The 15,757-nt window shown below is 43.0% G+C and overlaps 1 protein-coding gene across 3 annotated transcripts in view; it reads left to right on the top strand.

Moving 5' to 3' along the window:
- Positions 1-15,757, top strand: part of TNRC6B (trinucleotide repeat containing 6B) — a 270,951-nt gene that overhangs the window by 114,895 nt on the left and 140,299 nt on the right. The gene's annotated exons all lie outside the window — the stretch shown is intronic.

Below are 15,757 nucleotides of genomic sequence, written 5' to 3'. Positions count from 1 at the left end.
AGTTACTTGATTTGAACATAGACAAGAAGCTCAGAGAAGAAACCTCACTGAGGTGGGGGACCGATTTGCAGCATAGGTGAATAGTTTAATCTTGGCTTTGGTGGTGGTAGATGTGTGGAGTTGGTTTCGATCTTATGTACAACAGAATAAAACATTGCCTGGTCCTTCACTGTCCTCACAATCATCACTGTGTTTGAGCCCGTTGTTACTGCCACTGTGTCATCTTAATGAGAATCTTCCTCGTTTTCACTGACTTTGTATTGTGTCAAGAATGATGCCCTTCTCCAGAAACTGGTCCCTCCTGATAACATGTCCAAAGTACATGAGCTGAAGTCACCATTCTCACTTCTAAGGAGCTTTCTGGCTATAATTTTTCCAAGACAGATTTGTTTGTTCTTCTAGCAGTTTATGCCATATTCAGTGTTCTCCATCAGCACAAGAAATCAAAGGCATCCATTTTTTGATGCCTCAGAGAGAGAAACGTTCATTGGAAATGGAAGTGAGGAGTTCTCTTGGGAAGCACTCGCTGCCTCTGTAAAATAAAAGGTGAAATCTAAGTGGAAAAGGGAGCCTGAAGGAAGAGAAAACCTGGGGAACAATACATCCTTCCCCCGAGAAAAAGATAGCCCTCCCACTGGCTGAAGGGCTTAGCACAGAGATCTCTGGCTGTGCAGACTTTTCTTCAGCAAGTCAAGGTGATGAGTCAGTTGGGATTCGTCTAAAACTGAGTGAGGATTGGGCTTAAGTAGGTAGTCTGGGGTAGCCAGGTGACAAGATCTTGGAGCTGCTGGTGGGGGTTCAGGAGAGTCCAGGCCACACTGGAAAATAAAGTAAGATTGTTGTTGTTAAGTACTGTCCAGTCAGTCCTGACTTACAGTGACCCTCTCTGTAGGGACACATCCTGGTGTGGCACTATAGGATGAGCACTTGACTGTAAGGTCAGTTTGAATCGTAACGCTGGAGGTTCAAACTCACCAGCAGCTCCTTGGAAAGCCTACACAGGGCTGCTGTAAGTTGGAACCGACTTGACAAGGATTTCCAGGGAGTGGCTGATGGGTTTGAACTGCCAACCTTGCAGTTAACAGTCCAGTGCTTATCCAGCAGCACCACACCAAGACGCTAGGTAAAGAAGCCCTGGTAACACAGTGGGTTAAGCTCTGGGCTGCTAACTGCAAGGTTGGAGGTTCAAACCCACCAGCCTCTTCTCAGGAGAAAGATGAGTCTGTCTGTTCCTGTAAAGAGTTACAGACTCAGAAACCCGAAGAAACAGTTTGACTCTGTCCTGTAAGTTGGAATCTACTCAGGGGCGATGGGTTGTTGTTGTTGTCAAGTGCTGTTGAGTTCATTTTGACTCATAGCGACACTGTGTAGGGATTCTAGGAAGCGGCTGTTGGTGAGTTAGGTGACAGTAAGGAGCTCTGGTAGCATAGTGGTTACGAATCGGGCTGTGACCCGCAAGGTCAGCAGTTTGAAACTACCAGCTGCTCCACGGGAGAAAGATGAGGCTTTCTTCTCCCGTAAGGATTGATAGCCTCGGAAACCCTGTTCAGGGTCGCTATGGGTCGGAACCGACTCGACGGCACTTAACAACAACATACTGTATATAAAACGCTCATTTGTCCAGCCCGCTTTGCTCTTGCCTGAAAGTTCTTTCTTTAATAGGAAACTTAGAAAGCCTGACATTTCACAACCAGGGGAGACTAAATGCAAATGACTCTGAGTTTGCTGGCTGTTGTGCCTTCTCTACTTACCTGTCCTCCTCTGCCGCCCACTAAGGAGAGAAGAAAAGCCTGTGTGGCTGGCTCTTCCACCAGTTGGAGGGATGGAGAGACTAGAGGGAAAATTGTCTGTTGCAGAAAGACTAGTAGTGTCAGCAGTGGCTGGGGAGATACACTTCCGAGTTTGACAAACAGGAGTGTGTACTCTTCCTGGAGAGAGTGCCTTTGTGTGTTAAGTTGCGTAGAGTCTTCTAGATTAACTAGCTGGACTAATGCAATTGGGTGAGGAATCTAGTCCCTGGCCCTGTGCCCTCCACCTGTGACATCATTCCAGTCTAGGCCCCTTGCAAGCCCAGGGGAGTCACCCTTTAACCGTTGCCTGGAGGCTATTTGTAAACACGGAGGCTTTGCAGCATGGGAACCCTACTGTCTTTCTGAATGAAGACAGAATTGCTTGCAGAGACAAGATGTATTTATGGCACCTCAGTATTTTGTGTGGCATTCTTTTAATGGCTGGCTTTTTTCTTAAAGCTGTTTGGAAAGAATGCCACTGTATCTTATGTGTCTGTTAGTGTAAACAAAGGTTCATGGCTGTAAATGCCACTGTATCTTACATATCTGTTAGTGTAAACAAAGGTTCATAGTATAAAAGGGTCAAAGCTATAAGTGCCATTGAGTTGGTTCCTATTCATAGCGACCCAGTATAGGGTTTCCAAAGAGGGACTGATGAGCTTGAACCACCAACCTTGTGGTTCAAATTGACCTTGCAGTCCTGTGCTTATCCTACAGCATCATACCAGAAGTCCCCTGACTTTTGGCTTTGTCTTTTTTAAAACACAAGATACTCCTAGGGTGGCCCCTTGCACCTTTGGCTGGCAGCTGACTGAAAGGACTACAGTTGAAGCTCTGTAGCCTCTCCAAGGGAGAAAGATGTGGCAGCCTGTGTCTGTAAAGATTTCAGGCGTAGAGAGCCTGCAGGGCAGCTCTGCCCTCCTCTACAGTCTCTGTGAGGAAGAATTGACTTGATGGCAATGGTTTTGGTTTGGTTTGGGGTATTGAACGGAACGAGGGCAGTGTTGGCTCAGTGGTAGAATTGTCACCTTCCATGTGGAAGTCCCAGATTCACTTCCGGGTCAGTGCCTCTCATGCATAGCCACCATCTGTGAGGGTTGTATGTTGCTGTGATGCTGAATAGATTTCAGAAGAGCTTGCACATTAAGGGTAGGAAGAAAGGCTTGGTGATTTGCCTCTGAAAGTCAGTGAATGAAAGCCCTGTGGATCACAGATGCAGCCCATCATGGGAATGGTGCAGGACTAGACTGACTTTTTTTGCCCCCTGTCGTACATGGAGTCAGAGCAAGTTTGGGGACCAACTCAACAGAGCAGGTAAGATCAAAACCAGGTAGCCCACCACTGAGATGAGTGGTCTCTGATGGCGAGATAGTTCAGAGCTCAGCTGCTGTACAAAAGGTCAGAGGTTTGAATCCACTCGGCCACTCCATGGGAGACAGACATGGCTGTCTGAGCCTGCAAATATTATCCTGCCAAAACAACCCGAGCTCCTTGCCAGCAAGTGATTAGGACTCAGAGAGGCCTCACAGAACAGAGTAGAACTGTCCCCTCACCAAATTTCAGTGTTGATTGCCACATCTTTCTTCAGCAGAGCAGCTCTTGGGTTCAAACCACCAATCTTTTGATTAGTAGCTGAGTGCTTAGCCATTGTGCCACCAGGACTCCCTGTAAATCTCTGTTGTTGTTGTTACATGCTGTCCAGTTGGTTCTTACTGGGAGTGACCCTGTGTAGGATTTGCAAGGCTTTTAAAATCTCTGTGTGAGCAGAAAGTCTCCTCATTCTGCAGAGCAGTTGGTGGGCTTGAACTACCGACCTTGTGGTTCACAGTCCAGTGCTTATAGCCTAGGAAACACTAAGGTGCAGTTCTACTCTGTCACATATGAGTCAGAATTGACTCAACAGCACACAGATGGACTAGGTGGTCCTTTGATCTGGAAATCACGGGAGAAAATCTAACCAATTTATTCCTCATTTCTTTCCTCCCCGGGTAAGGGGTCTGGTGGCTTCCTCGCTTTTAGATCATGGGCCTCTTGCTGGTGCTATAGAACATTTTCCCATGTTTGGGGCAGACACACAATACAGTTAAGCTGGTAGGTATGACCCAGTTTCTTCAGTAGGTTCTCTAAGGTTCTGTGGGACTAAATTGAAAAACATTGCTCTGATAATACTGCATTTTCCATGAGGCTGTGTTGGGGGGAGGCCAGGAAGTGTCCGCCACATAGCTAGAACTTCACATTCCACATTTAGTCCTCCTGACAACCTGAATCTACAATGACTTTCAAGTCATGAGAAAACATGGAGTGCAGAAAGCTTGGTAACCAGTCCAAGGCCACATAAACAGGAAGTGCAGAAACTACGTGCCGAAACCCCAAAGTATGTACTCTTGACAAGCCTCCTTAAAAAGATTGAGTGGGTGAATCCCTGCTTTTGTAAATCGGAGTGTCTGAAATGTCATATGGATGTAATTGGTGGAAACTGATGGCTTGATGCCCATCCTCAGACCTCTATCCATCATAAAAAAGCAGTGCCCAGGCTGGGAGGCCAGATCAGGTTTGGCCACTGCAAGGTGTTTTCTTTTTGAGCAGCATGAATTACTAAACTTTAAAAAAAAAAAAAAAAAGGGAATCGCTGAATGATTCAAAACTTTATTTCAGATTATGATTCATTGTAAAGCTAAATTGATTAGTAAAGAGCCACTTTTAAAGGATCTTAACTGTATAGAATTTAAGTAGTAACTTAAGTGTAATCAAACAGAGGGTTTATCAAAGCTGTAATGAGGAAAATGGAAATCATTTGTAATTAGATAATAATTAAAGGCCACTGCATGCCCAGTGATTGTAAAGTGCTTGAAAACAATTAGTTTTCTTAAGTAGGTTAAACATCTGGGTTACGAGCTTGTTTTAATTTACTTAACAAACCTGTTTTTCATAGATGATGTAAAGGTGAACTTTAGCTTGGCTATGTGAATTCAGCACAAATTTTAATTGAATGGATACTCTTTAAGAAATTTTTGTCTTGAGTTTTAGATTATTTTCTTTTTAGAACTTTTTATTGTGAATTTGGTGAAGGTGTACAGAGTGGATCATCAGCTTTACATCCAACAAATCATGTACACTTTGTTTTCTTTCTTTAATTGCAACCCCCTTAATGTCCCATCCCTTATCACTTCTTCCCTGTGTTTCTTTCCATTCCTCCTTCTTTCCCAGTGCTTCTGAACTTTGTCCTCGGGTAAATATTGTCCTTTTGATCGCAAATGGTTGACCACTTTATGGTGTGCGTACCTCAGTAGTGTTACAGTCCCCGGTATAGACTAATCTGGAGTCCTGGTGTGGCACTGTGGGCTAATGTGTCAGACTGCAAGGTCGTTTGAATTGTAAAGTTGGTGGTTCAGGCTCACCAGCTGCTCCTTGGAAACCCTATACAGGGTCACAACTGACTCAACAGCACTTAACAACAACATAGACTAATCTACCTTATCTATTCCTGGTATACGGAGCTCTGGTAGTGTAGTGGTTACGAATCGGGCTGCGAACTGCAAGGTCAGCTAGTTTGAAACTGAAAGATGAGGCTTTCTGCTCCCGTAAAGATTCACAGCCTCGGAAACCCTGTACAGGGTAGCTATGAGTCGGACCTGACTCCACAGCTCATAACAACGACAACAATCCTGATATGGTGCTGTAGGGTAAGTAGTAGACTGTGAATCAAAAGGTCAGCAGCTGCTCCTTGGAAACCCAATACAGCAGGGTAGCTATGGTCAGAACCCACTTGAGGACACTTAACAACAATAGACCTATCCATTGTTATGTGCCGTCGGATCGGTTCCGACTCATAGCGACCCTGTACAGGGTTTCCGAGGCTGTAAATCTTTACGGGAGCAGAAAGCCTCATCTTTCTCCCGTGGAACAGCTGGTAGTTTCCAATTGCTGACCTTGTGGCTCGCAGCCCGATTTGTAACCACTACGCGACCAGAGGTAAGTATCTTTATTTTAGGTGCTCTTCCTTCTTGATGGTCCTGGGGATCATCTGCTCCTGAAATGAAAGGTTACTTAATTCTTGTATACCCTTGCTTTAAAATCTCGATTGACTTTCAAAATCTCTAAAAGGCTTTGCTGCTGGCAGACCTATTTTGTAAATGACCACCTTTCTATTATGAGTTTTACCAGGAAAGTTTCCATTTACTACCTGTGACTTGTGAAAGCTTGAAATAACCTCCTTTTAGGGCGTTATAATTGCAGTAGATTTTGATTTTTTAGGGTGTTATAATTGCAGTAGATTGTGATTTTTCTGCACACAGTGGAGGAAATATGAACCTATGACTGTATATGTAAACTCATGTTAAGAGAGATGTGCTTGGAAACTGTTAAGCCAAAAGGGTTTGTTTTCCAAAAAGCGACACCCTATTTCTCAACTAAAATTGCCTCAAGACGACTTGCTTCTCGGTGTGGAGATAGAGAGCCCACAGTGTTGGAAAACTAACCCATAGCTTTGCGAAGAGCAAAACATTTCCTCCACGTCACTGGCCCAATAAAGACCGCTGGTTTCGGGGAATGTGTTGAAGGGGCCCCATGTGTAGAATGCCAGCTGGATTAGGAACAGGAGTGGCCTTGGGGGAGGGCATAGATGAAGGGCAGCAACTCTCCTCTTCAAATGACCATTGCGAGTCTGTACTGCTGTGTCTTTTATCCAGCTTCCCTCCACACTCTTTGTCTTTTCTTGCTGACCTCTTTTTTTTTTTTGGCGGGGGGGGCTCAGGCTTTCCCTAACATTCTGATCCAACATGTTTGAGTTTAGTGAGGACATTAGACTTTTTGTGTCTTAGGTGATGTGGTTAAGTTTGGTGTTGAATGGGCTTCAGCTTTGCAGGTTGACATAGGCATGTTTTGAAAGATGCTGGCCATGAATTATCATCTTGTCTTATTGAAACAAATTGTTCACATTGTCATTTAGAAAACTTAACCAATAACCAAAACAAAATACATTTTTGGTCCTAAGTATTGGTCCATCCCAGCCAGGTGACAGGACCCTCTAGTGCATCACAAAGACCTAGCATGTCACAGCATAGCAGGTTTCCTCCACTGCCCAGCTCAGCTCTCCCTTTTAATGGGCTCCAAACAGCAGTGCTTCCAGCTAGACGATCACCTCCCCCTTTCCATGCACCACCACTTACGCGTCCGTCACAGAAGTCACCTTCTTTCATCTCTTCTAGGTATGTCATGAAAATGCAAAATGCCAGTGTGCAGTGAAATAGACACACTTGGGGAAAATTTGCCATAAAAGTTCTGTAATGATTACTGTGATCAGTTCTACCACCTAGGAAGACTCTTGGCATTTGCAACATGCTCCACATTGAAGATGAACATTTGAGACCTGGTAGTACTGTCTGTCTGTCTGTCTTTATGTAACCTCAGGCTCAGCCATCAAAATAGTGTCATGGAGTCAGTCAGGCCTTCTGCCGATTTTGTACTGCTTGTATTTCCTCTCACGTGGCAGATGCAGCTGTACTTCAGAAACCACTGGAAATTCTAGCCCCATCTTTCTGAAGGGCTCAGTAATCTGGTAGGGCTGTTCATTGTGGGGTGTGGAATAGTGGCCACTATCAGCCAGCACTTCCAAGTTAGATACTTTTATCCCCTCTATTAATGTACCCATGTCACTCTTTCTTTCCTGTCTTCATGTTCCTTCTTTCTCCCCTTCCCACCCAAATAGCATCATCTTTTTCAGCTCTGTACTTCTCACCCCTACTCAGTACACATTCCTCAATACACAAAAGGTAAGCCAGTTGCTCTTGAGTCCGTTCCAACTCATGCATTTCGGTGTGTGTCAGAGTAGAACTATGCTCCTTGGGATTTTCAGTGGTTGTGGTTTTTGAAAGCAGGTCTCCAGGCTTCCCAGGAACCACTGAGTGGACTCCAGTCTCCAAGCTTTTGGTTAGCAGCAGAGCACATGAACTGTTTAACAACATGTTGGACACACATATGTACACACCAGACAAAAAAAGAAGACACATTTTACAGTGCAACAGTTTGAGCAAAATACTTAACTTTCCATATCTTTATGTGTGCACTCTTTTAAAAATTTTAGATGTGGTATTTTATCCTTGGTTCTATGTTTATTGTTTAGTTATAAGAGAAGGCAGGGTGGGGAAGAAACTTCTATCTGAGTGCTAATTTTGGTCCATTTTTTTCAAAAGTAAGAGCCAAGAATTGATTCATGTATGATTAGGATAAACTAGGCAGGGGGGTTCGGCTCTTTTCCTAAGTAAGGCCTTGTAGGGTTATTGCTGCTAACAGCCCGGACCAATGGGTCCAGATCCACCTGCTGCCACTCTGGTTCCCAGAGCCCATCCTGCTGGCATTTTCCTAGCAGTTGGCCATCTTCCATCCCACTGTATTCAGAAAATAACAGGTGACTAAAACAAAAACCCACTGCCATCGAGTCAGTTCCGATTCATAGCGACCCTATAGAAAGTTTCCAAGGCTATAAATCTTTACAGGAGCAGAAAGCTTCATTTTTCTCCGGCAGAGGGGCTGGTAGGTTTGAACTGCTGACCTTGTAGTTAGTAGTGCCATTCTTAACCAACAGAGCTGCCACACTCCCAACAGTTGACTAGTTGAACACATTTTTGGTGTACAAAGCAGTATGTAGAAGTTAGATTTCATATCTCTAAATGACTGCTGTGTAACTGACGGGGCAGCCCTGGCCTCACGGCTGCTCTTCTGTGAGAATAGTTGACTTTGCTAACTGCAGGGCTGCCCAAGGTTGTCAGCTGGCTCTGCTACAGAACAATAAACCCGAGGAGATCCATCCTAAGGCACCTTTGACCCTGGGAGAAAGGACAGAAGAGGACAGATGGAAATGAAAGCACAGGGAGGAAGTGGGAAGAGTGTTTTAGTATTTTACGTTGTGGGACTTGTAATTCAGTGTCACGAGAGTTCGCTCTATAAACTTTCACTCAAATCAAAATAAAAGTATTTTTGGGCGGGGGCAACAGCAGTCTGTGCTTTCCCCACCTGCTAGTGTTTTTACTTGACTGCTGCTTCTGCTTTTTCTATGTTTAGTAAGTTGCCAATTACTTGGGTTTTGTAGGAATAACACGTCACTGAAATGGGTATATCTTCATTTTCATTCATCCATGGAAAATACTGATATTAATAAGGTTTCTGGTTACTTATTACTTTGAAAGTACTACTACATTTTCATTTTACTAAACAACACTGTTCAGTTTCTTTTTTCATTTTGAAAACAACATACAACCATATAGCAAAGGACACTTTGTTCAACACTTGACTTTTGATAAAAACAAAAAAACGAAACACAAAAGACCTCTGCCATGAACTTGATTCCAACTCACAGTGACCCTAGAGAGCAAATTCGTTCCTTAGGGCTTCTGAGACTGTAAATCTTTGTGGGAACAGCCAGCATCATCTTGCTCATGTAGGAGTAGCTGGTGGTTTTGAACCACAAATCTTGTGGTGAGCAGCCCAGTGCTAAGCCCACTGTGCCACCAGGGTTCCTTAGTACTTTGGCAGTGGTGTTGATTTCAGAGATTGTCCACAGATGTGATCTGATAAGGATATCACCTCTTCCTGGTGCTCTTGGATGGCCCTGGAATGTGCTGCACCCACATTTTCCCCCCATTTTTGTTCTAGTCGTGGCAGGAATTGTCAATCTTTTCTCTTTTTGTTCATTGATGTGTACCCTAAGAGTTTAGGATTAGTGCTTGTGCTTAATAGATGTTCCATAAAGATTTGTACAAGTGTTGTAATAAGTAAGTTGTTGTTCTGATTCAGTGGCCCTTTATAGGGTTCCTGAGAAGCTGGTGGATTTGAACCGCTAACCTTCTGGTTAGCAGTCCAGTGCTTATCCTACAATGCCACACTTGCAGAGTCTTTAATATAAATCGTGACTAGTTTTTGGAAGTGCAGGGCCACAAAGTCTGTTTGAACCACAGGTAGATGGTTCAGACCCACCAGTTGCTCCTGGAAACCTCATACTTGGTCGCTATGAGTCAAAGCTGATATGTCCATATGTTGGCACTTAACAACAACATGCGAAAAAGGATTCATGCTGTTCTAGAGGTCAGAAGATAGCTTACTCTGGTGCTTTAGACATGCTGATTCTGTAGTTTATAGATATTCTAAGAAAGACTTTAGAGACAACATGTTAATGAAGGTGTTCTGGTGGCTTGTGGTTAAAGCACTTGGTTGCTAACCAAGAAGTTGGCAGTTTGAATCCACTAGCCGCTCTTCAGGCGAAAGCTACTTCTGTAGAAACTACAGCCTTGGAAACCCGATCGATTCTACTCTGCCCTATCGGGTCAGTATGATAGGAGTTGGAATCAACTCAGTGGCAGCTGGTTGGTTTGTTGTTTGTTTTATGTTAATGTTGTTGAGTACAGTCAAGTTGGTTGTAACTATAGCAACCCTTTCCAAGGAACAGCTGATGGATTTGAACCACTGACCTGTGGTTAGCAGTCCAGTGTTTATCCTACAGCACCACACCAGGACTCCTGCATTATATTACTGTTGTTAAGTGCTGTCAAGTCGGTTGCAACCCTGTGTAGGGATTCTGCGGAGCTGCTATTGAATTAGAACTGCTGACCTTGTGACTCGCAGTGCTGATCCTACAGTGCCACACCAGGAGTCCTATGTTAATGGAGTCATTGAAAATCCCAATATTAGTCCAATGGTAGTTTACCCACAGAAACAATAATAATCACCAACCATCGCTGAATCTTAAAAGTGAGTCATCATTAATTTGAAGATTGACATGTAAGCATTGAGAAATTTTTAATTGTAATTGAATAATTACTTGAAAATAACCATTGTAACCAATGGGAATATTAGTTAGCTGTACTTCTTCCAAGACAGATTTGTTTGTTCTTCTGGTAACCCATGGTACTTTCAATAGTCTTTTTCCAGCACCATAACTCAAAGGCATCAATTCTTCTGTGGTCTTCCTTATTCACTGTCCAACTTTCACATGCATATGAGGTTATTGAAAACACCATGGCTTGGGTCAGGTGCACCTTAGTCCTCACACTGACGTCTTGCTCTGGAACACTTCATCAAAGAGTTCTTGTCCAGCAGATCTGCCCAATGCAATGTGTCATTTGGTTTCTTACCTGCTGTTTTCATGAGTGTTGATTGTGGAAGTTTTGTGGTATTCTTAGTTTATGATTGTTTCTAATTGTTTTTAAATGTCTGAACTATTAAATATATTAGATGTTAATCATTCATAGAGTTGTTTTGTTTTTTTTTTTTTGCCTTAACCAGAAAATTGGAGAAGTAGTTCTGAATCCATAAATGCAGTATCTATTCTATTTTGATATGAAGAATCCCAGCATATGAATTTGGGAAGCCAGAAAGAATTTTGGTCATTAGGGAAGTAAGTCTTCTAGGCTTCTGAGGTTATGGTGGACTTTATTTTTCTAATCTGCCGCAGTACAAGGAGAGCGGTGCACAGTAGTATTTAAAAGATTACAGTAGAACCATACACGGTTTCTATATCCAAAAGTAACTCCTTGGGTACTGACATTTTTTGTTGTTTTAAGTTTTTATTGTGTGTTGAGTGATAGTTTACATAGCAGAACATCAGTTTTACACTTACCGTTTCATTGCAATGATTATAATCCATTCATCATTATGTCATTGCAGTGATTACTACTCCACGTATCTATCATTCAACAGTATTTGCTTCTATTCCCTCTGTTTTGTTTTGGGTGTGGGTGGAGTGTACACAAAAATACTCAGGAATATATAATAATTTAAACAACCAAAGGGCACATTCTGCAAGCCTGTCTCCTGGTGGCCAGCACTCAGTCCCTCTCTTTCCATGAGTCTTGCGTTCTCAGGGGCTCTCTCTCTCCATGTCCTCATCTCTGCCTCCATCTCTCGTGTTGCTGCCTTTCTGGGTAGAGTCCCACATTCCACTTGTGTTCTTTTCCTGTGCTGGTCTAGAGTCCTCTGTTCCTGGAATGTAAGATTAATTATACCCCCTTTTTGTTACAAAACTTCTACCTGTATTTACAGTTGTGACAATTAGTCATAACAATTACTATTGAATCATAAGAATCTTATCCCCATTTCTTTCACCAGACCCATCTAGATAAGATGAAAACTATTCAGTGGGGACTGTACCTTTCCCTGCACACTCTTAAACTAAACTCCCTCATGAAAACTTGCAAGCCGGTCACTTTCTGTCTTTATTGCTCGTTCATTTTAGGTAGTCAATGTCTAAGTTGCCTGTCCCTATCTACCCTGTATACAGAGGAGATAGGATTGATACTTGATGTGAAGACTCCTTCCCTCTCAGTTGGGTATTTTGAGCTACTACATCCATAAGTATAGGTCAAGTTCATCAAATTGTAGCAATTTTCACTTGTTTCCTTTATCAACAGTTGTTTTTTATCTTCTTCTAGTAGAGTTCTGATCATCAAGCCATCGAGGCTAGGTCAAATGGGTACTATCTGCAAGTTTGAGTGTTCTTGTGCATTTCCCCTCATTTCATATCAGCTGGAAGCTTCACTCTTAACTGTTTCCTCAATTTTAGAATGAGGTTTATAATTTATTTTAGGGGTCTGAGGATTATGGCAGTGTCTGACACATAGTAAAAACTGGAATGTTAGATAGTAATATGGTTATTAAAATGCTACATCTGGATGAGCTCATTCAAGAGGTTACTGTACATCAGTGTTTGATTAGGAACCTGTAAAAAGATCGGCAGGGTTCCATCTTTTGTGTTTACACACCACTGTATCATTACATTAACAGCAGAGCATGTAAGAAATGTGGAACTAAACCTAGCAAGACTTCCGTGGAAGAAGTTGAAAGCTTTTATTCGTTTTTCTCTATGTACCTGTTACTGTGAATTGAGTGAAGGTTTACAGAGTAGACCATCAGTTTTACATTCTGCAAATCACAGACTTGGTTTCATTCCCCACTGCAGTCCTCTTGGTGGAACATCATATCCTGCTTGCTCCCCGTGTGTCTTGTTTCCACGCTTCCTTCTCTCTGCCCCCTTCTGAAATGTGTCTTTAGGTAAATTCTGCCTTGTGATCTGAGTATAAGTACTTCACTAGTGTTGTTGTCCCCCTATATACCTGCATTGCTTGGCTGACAGTGGAGCCATGGGATGAGTTCAGTTCCAGACATGATGAGAGACCAAAGACCAAAGTCTCAGGCTTCAGCCTGTCTCCCTCTGACAAGTAAACCTGGTCTTTCTGATGAGTTTGTAAGACTGCTAAATTTTTCAAAACCAAACTCACTGCCATTGAGTCGTTTCCAACTCATAGAGACTGTAAATCTTTATCGGAGTGTAAAGCTTCCTTTTTCTCCTGCCGAATGGCTTGTGAGTTTGAACTGCTAACCTTGCAGGTAGCAGTCCAGTGCTTATCCTCGCAAGAGCTCTACATGTGAGACAGTATTGTTATTAAGTGTCGTCTTATAGCGGTTCTGACTCAGTGATCCTGTATAGGGTTTCAGAACCGGCTGGTAAGTTTGAACTGCCAACCTTGTGTTTAGCAGTCCAGTGCTGATCCTACAGTGCCACACCAGGACTCTGAGACTATATTAGAAGGTACGAAAATAAGACCTAGATAAGCATAGAGATCTGGCCAGGTCATAAGTAAGAAGGCTGTGAATAGTTTAAAGATGTTATGTCTACTTGTGTCGGTATATAGATTCAGAGCAATTACAGGGGAAATCCCAGTAATTTTTTCCCTGAGACTTGAGAAGTTTATTTAACAGAGAAGGAGAGCAGGAATGACAAGGAGGAGCACTAACCCTGCTAGGTGACATGGTATTAGGGGCAGGGGAGAGATGGAAACCCTAGGATCAGATCCCCTCACAGAGGTGGAACTTGGCACTTCTCAGAACTAGCTTTTCATGGTCAGTGGGGAGAAGTGACATTCGCCATTGCAGATGAGTGGGGGGAAGGGTGGAGTTTTAAACCAGTGCTGCTGAGACAATCCGTAGTGGAACCTTACCTTACACCATATGTTACTGCTGTTAAGTGCCATCAAGTCGATTCCAACTCATGGCAAGCCTGTATAGGGTTTCCAAGGAGCTTGAACCGCCAACCATGTAGTCCAGCGCATCAACCCACGGCCCCACGCCAGGACTCTCTATAAAAAAATAAATGCCAGGTGCATTCAGGATACATGGGGAGGGAGAGGTATAACATGTAGAATATCTTTATGACTTGAAGACAGGCATGTTTTTATTGTTTTGTTTTGTTCTTTTCCAGGGACTCTTAAATGAGTTTGTATTGTGAATTGAGTGATAGCTTACACTGGAGAACATCAGCTTTACATTCATCCTATCGAATTTTGTTTGATTGCAATGAATGACCTCACAGTCAGTCCTAATAGCAGTTATTCACTATTGAGCCACAAGAGTCTTATCCCCATCTCTTGTCACCAGCCCCATCCAGACAGGTTGGAAACCACTCAGTGAGGATTCTACCCACCCCAGCACCCTTTGGAACTAGGCTGCCTCTTGAAAGCCAGTCACTTCTTACCTTTGTAGCCCCCGATTTTGGGTCTTCAATGTCTAAGTTGCCCATTCCTGTCAACCCTGTGTACTGAGGGGGTGGGAATGATCCTCACTGTAAAGATATGTTCCCTCTTCTGAGCTAGTACATCCATAAGTATAGGTCAAGTTCATCAAATTGTAGCGGATTACTCCTTTTTTCCTCTTCTTAACTCTAGTTGAGCTCTGATCATCCAGCCATTGAAGCCAGGTCAAGTGGGTACTATCTGCAGGTATGGGTGTTCTTGTGCATATGCCCTCACTTCATATCAGCTGGATGCTTCACTCTCGGCTCTAGTCCTCTGTGGCGAGGTCCCTGTCCCTTGGCCCAGGAGTCCCCAGGTCTTCTATACTGCTGGCCAACCAGGTCTCAAACCAGGTTGACAGGAGTCTACTGAACGTGGACAGACTTAGCTCATAGCTTCATTGATGTTTTTGACAGGCATGTTTTAAAAATGATCCAAAAAAGCATAAATTGTGCATGAAAAAAGTCATAAGCTCATTTTCATTTAACTTAAGAATTTATATCAGATGACACTATTAAGAAACTAGGAGATATTTTCAGCACATCTGCTCAACAAAGGGTTATATCCAGAACCCATAGGAAAGACCGAGAAGAAAAAAATAAACAGAAACCAAATTACTGTTGTTGATGTTACTAAGTGCCATAGAGTTGGTTCTGACTCCTAACGACCCTGTATAGGGTTCCCAAGGAGCGCCTGGTGGGTTTGAACTGATAAGTTGTGGTTCGCAGTCCACAGCACACCAGAAGTAGAAAAAAAAAAATAGGAATTTCACAGCAGAGGAACTCTAAATGACCAGTAAATATAAAAAATATTCAGTGTTATTAGTTAGTAATCAAGGGAATTCAGATGAACCACAATGAGATATCATTTGCACTCATCAGATTGACCAAAAAACAACAACAAAAAATACAAAACACCTGTGTTGTTGTTGTTAAGTGCCAGTGAGTCAATCCCGACCCATAGCAACTCTGTATAGGGTTTCTGAGGAGCAGCTGGTGAGCTTGAACCACTGACCTTGCTGTTCAAACGGCTTTGCAATCTGATGCATTAACCCACAGCGCCATACCAGGACTCCAAAAAACAAACAAAAAACCATAAGGTTTATAGATACCAAGTAGTGGTGATGGTATGGAGCCCTCGGAACTTCTAGACTTATCTGATGGGAGTGTGAACTGTGGTCACCACTTGAAAACCAGTGTAGCAGCAAATTGGTAAAGGTAACCAAGCGCACCCAGTTCTAGGCATGTACCAACCCTCCTAGAGGAGCGCTTGGATATATATACCTGTGAGGGGACACAGACAAGGAGACTTGAAAATATATACCTGTGCAGGGGACACAGACAAGGAGACTTGAATATATATACCTGTGCAGGGGACACAGACAAGGAGACTTGAATATATATACCTGTG

Source organism: Chrysochloris asiatica, unplaced genomic scaffold (genome assembly GCF_000296735.1).
Source record: "Chrysochloris asiatica unplaced genomic scaffold, ChrAsi1.0 scaffold00076, whole genome shotgun sequence".
NCBI lineage: Eukaryota > Metazoa > Chordata > Mammalia > Afrosoricida > Chrysochloridae > Chrysochloris > Chrysochloris asiatica.
Note: the sequence above shows the minus strand (reverse complement) of the source record. Positions and strands in the feature narration are given on the sequence as shown.